The 4,601-nt window shown below is 45.0% G+C and overlaps 1 pseudogene; it reads left to right on the top strand.

Annotated features, from left to right (window-relative positions):
• The first annotated feature begins 2,257 nt into the window (after window positions 1-2,257).
• LOC116933260 lies at window positions 2,258-3,010 on the top strand (annotated as a pseudogene).
• The last annotated feature ends 1,591 nt before the right edge of the window (window positions 3,011-4,601 follow it).

Here is a 4,601-nt window from a genome sequence, read left to right as displayed (position 1 = left end):
CTCACCGAAATAGACAACCGTATGACAGCACATGAGGAAACTTGCTTGACGACACTGCGTGATCTGGAATCGTCCATTGAGCATCTAGCCTAATGATGATGTGTTTTTTTGGAGGGGGTCCCATGTATCATGTAACAATGTTCCCGGTTTTCTTTCGAGAGGGTATGTTATCAATTTAAAACCTAGTAGGACTTATATACGTCAACGTAGTTTATATCTTTTTGTGTTGTTTGGGGTTTTTTGTTGTTTTTTTTTGGTAATGCATTCGGGGACGAATGCAGCTAGAGGGGGGGATGTCACGTGGTCAATGACCACGTTATGTGATCCGGTTAGTATTCAATACTACCGGACGTGTGACGTCAGTGTTTCCCCCGTATATAGTCCCCCCCGTAGTCGTGTATCGTCTCTCAGTTTTAGTCTTGTTAACCGTGAATACAACGCGTTGCTGCAATATAGTAGACCAAATGGGATATCACCAAATCCGAAGATAATTTAGGTAATGCAAGACTTCCCGCACCGTCCAGCGGAGGGTTCCAGAGCGTCTAAAGTGAAGAATATAAGAGCCTTTTTAGGAATATGTTCTTACTATCGATTCATCGACGGATTCGCTAAAATCGCCAGACAACTTCACGATCCGGTGGGGGGGAAAACAACATTTACCTAGGGAGCGGAGCCCGTGGAAAGTTTCGAGTGTCTAAAGAGAGCGTTAATAGAAGCTGCCTAGTTGGCGTAACCAGATAACTCAAAACCCTTCGAAATCCATCTCGACGCTGACAAATACGGGATCTATGCGGCCTTAGTACAGAATGGGGAGACAGGGGAGCAGCCTATTGCCTTTGCCAGCAGGCTATTATCCCGAGAGGAACGGAGCTATTTCATTACGGAGAAAGAGTGCTTAGCCCTGGTATGGGCGGTAAAGAAGTTTCACAGCTATATTTGTGCTACAAAAGTGAAAGTGGTGACGGACCACCTCTCCCTTTGTTGGTTAAGAACGAAAAAGGATTTGGCTGGAAGATCAGCACGTTGGGCATTGTCCATACAGAACTATCAGTCCAAGATTGTTTATAAAAGTGGACGGTTCCATGAGGACGCCGATGCACTATCTCGGTATCCTATGGACGGCATAGGAGACAGTAGCGACGAAAAGGACCTGCTACCCGAAAAGAACCTGCTACAAGACAGCGTGGGAGGAAGAGCGTCGTTGGACAAGGGGGATGCAAGAAGCAGTCCCGTGATGGATGGAAGTGCGCAGACAGCTGGAAGGAATTACAGCCGGGGCCTAAAAAAATTTCATACTGATTAATGTACTACTGCATCGCCAAACCCTGGGTAAACAGGGAATGAGGTTGCGTCTATGCATACCCCCGGGTCAGCGGATGGAGATTTTGGACGCGTACCATGGCGATCGTTGGGCTGCGCATTTGGTAGTAAAGAGAACGCTGGGGCGGATCGAAGAAAGATTTTACTGGCCACGCTTGTGACAGCATGTACTTAGATACGTGCGTTCATGCCCACAGTATCAGGCGAGTAAAACTCCGCCATTAGAACCTCAGGGACACATGGAAATTTTTCGGGACTCGGCTTAGTTCTTTGTCGAAAAATTGTATTACGGCATGGGTCGCCGGAGAGTGTGAAAACCGATTGTAGGAATTGTTTGTCGCCAAATTCATGAAGGAAGTCATGCGTATAATGGAGGTGGACCATAGAACAACAACTCCTTATCACCCTCAGGCAAATGGCCTGGTCGAGAGATGGAACCACACTCTGGGGATATGCTATCGATGTATATAAACAGCACACACACGAGCTGGGACGACATTCTACCCTGTATTACATTCGCGTACAATTCGAGCATTCAGGAATCGATCGGGAAGACACCGTTTTACCTTCTATACGGCAGAGAACCGCGGCTGCCGGTGAATGTGGTGATGGGAGTTCGCGTCACGCCCCTTTCAGAGGATCCTGACGCACTGGCCCGAAATTTTGAAGCTGCGAGGAAGATAGTGAATGAATGATTGGTACAGGTACACCCGAGTCCATAAATATCTACCCCCCCCCCAAAAAAAAAGACGCGAAAAATTAAAATCGCCTACCGCTGCAAAATTGTTTTTGCGCATAGTGTTATGCATCGGCACAGCGAGTATACAAAGAGTTAGAAACATTTTTTTTGGCACAAAAATAAGCGGTGGGGGTTAGAAAAATGAAAATGGTTGACACTGGTTATTTAAAGAGAAAATCCGGCCCAATTGTCTTGAAAATGGCACGTGTAGTGGAGCGCTTTCTAGGGCCTTTTCCCGACTTTCATCGAAATACTTATGGTTTAACTCCAGCCATTCGCATCGAAATAATTCAGCTTCATCGAAATGGAGTTGGAAAGGACAGAATTGCGCAACTTTTAAATATCAATAAAAAATCAGTCCAACTTTGAATAAAACGATACAAAATGAAAAGAGACATTTATAACCCCAGGTGAATTCGGAAGGAAGACCAAGTTTGACAACAGAAGACGAAAACTTTTTACTGGCTTGTTCAGGTTACTATAATATGTCACGATTCTTGCGTCAAAATTTTAAAAATTGTTTCATAATATGACAGCGACCATGAACAACTTCAAAAATTCACTAGATACTGCTGGAAGAGTTGGTCTTGGAAACTTTTCCAAACAATCTATATCACGACGACGACGACTCATAACGCAATTCATACTAGAAATTGGTTAGCTCAACACTCACAGCTAATTGCGCTCGACTGGCCTACGAAAGGTGCAGACATGAACCCAATCGAAAACGTTTGGGGATACCTTGTCTGTAAACTGACAAATTCGAGAACTGCCGAAGGAATGCCTTTTCATGCCCGGGATTCAAATAATGCAAACCAGTTATTTGATTTGGTTAGCTATGAATGGGGGAAATTGATGACTGATGAAGCGTATCTTCCAAATCTTATTGAAAGAGTGCCTATTCGTCTTCAAAGTGTTATTGTTGCGCAAGGTGGTTGGACTAGATTCTGATTAAAAATTCACCATTATTCATGTCTGGCAACTGCCATAATATTAAGTTATAATTTATTTGACTTCCTTGTTTTTCTTAAATATTGCAATTATCATTTGATTCCTTTGAAATACATTATTGTTATTTTTGTAAAGCTTTTGTATGGCTTAAAAAATATGCATATCGCCCATCCTTCCCATTTATTTTGCGACGAAAAAATGTATCTCTAACTCTACGCGTACTTTTAATCAGGTTACAATGACAGTAAGCGCAAAACCAATTTTGTTGACGCTACTTTTATTTTACCCGCCTTTCTGGGGGGGGGGTAGATATTTATGGAATCGGGTGTACAAGATCTACAGAAGCGGCATTATGACGTGATTCGAACTTTCGAAGAGCTACATTGGAATTTAGACCAGGGGAAGAGGTACTGGTGTACAAGCCGGTCGGGAAGGTGGGAAGAGCTGAAAAATTACTTCACCGGTGGTTGGGATCATTCGTAATGGTACACCGGGCGTCAGCATTAAATTACGAAGTAAAAAGGCTGAGCGGTCGATAAACAGAACTGTTGCACGTCGTGAAGATGAAGAAGTTTGTCAAAGGAGCCGGATGGACAGTGGTAGACAGAGAAAATACGGGATCAGGAGCGATTTTAGTGGAGTCACAATGCAGCAACCTAATTGCCAGGGGAGAGGACGTCCATAACGACAGACAGAAACAACTATATTCCTGGAGCAGGGGTGCAAGAAGCTCGAAATGGAAGGATAGAAGATCAGGTGCGACGATCGACACGAACCCGGATGTCATCCGTACGATACGGACAAATACCGCACAGATATATCTCCCGCCAAAATCCCCATCCCTCATTATGTGTTGGTCTCTGCCAGATGGCGGGTCAATTAGCCAGACACCTTTGTCTACCTGTGGTATGGGACAGTAGAGGGGAAAAACCATCTGAGCGACAAGACCATAGGAGGGCGCTTTGTTTATTGCTGGCTCCCCTTCGCGGGCTATTTTCCATTCCCTTTTCGCGTGTCTCCTTTCTCGCTTCACTGTGCGAATCCAAAGCGAAGGGCCAAATACAACTATTGCGTTTGACTTATTTAATTGCCTTTTCTACAGTAAATTCCAGTGAACTGATTTAAGATCGTAACAGTTGGGGCTCTTCTCCGTCTTCTAGGAATACTGGGGCCGCTGATGGGGAGTACAACCCAGCCAAGGACATTCCCAGGAGGCTTTCACGAGGGATGAGGTAATATTCCAGTTACAAGGGGAGGTCTTTTTTAGTGACTCGGAATGGGTAGTGGTAACCGATATCTCGTTCGGACCCATAGAAGGTGCCCTCAACAAACTGCACCTTTGGTTCACCGGCTCGGCAAGTAAAAAATAATCACAGAGTGAGGAAACAAAAGGGAGTGAACGGTTACGGGCACAGATTGTGGAAACGGGGACGGATGGGTTGGAACTTTCGCGAATTATACGAGACTGGTACGACACGCTAAATGAGGTGGCAGGAGGACCCAGGCGGCCCAAGAGAGGCATAATCGACATCGGCGGTACAACGCTGCACTGGATGTTTGGGGCTGCAACAAATCAAGATCTAGAAGGACT

The sequence above is a fragment of the Daphnia magna genome, linkage group LG10, assembly GCF_020631705.1.
Source record: "Daphnia magna isolate NIES linkage group LG10, ASM2063170v1.1, whole genome shotgun sequence".
Classification (NCBI taxonomy): Eukaryota; Metazoa; Arthropoda; class Branchiopoda; order Diplostraca; family Daphniidae; genus Daphnia; species Daphnia magna.
The sequence above is the reverse complement of the archived record's forward strand: the minus strand, read 5'-3'. Positions and strand labels throughout refer to the sequence as shown.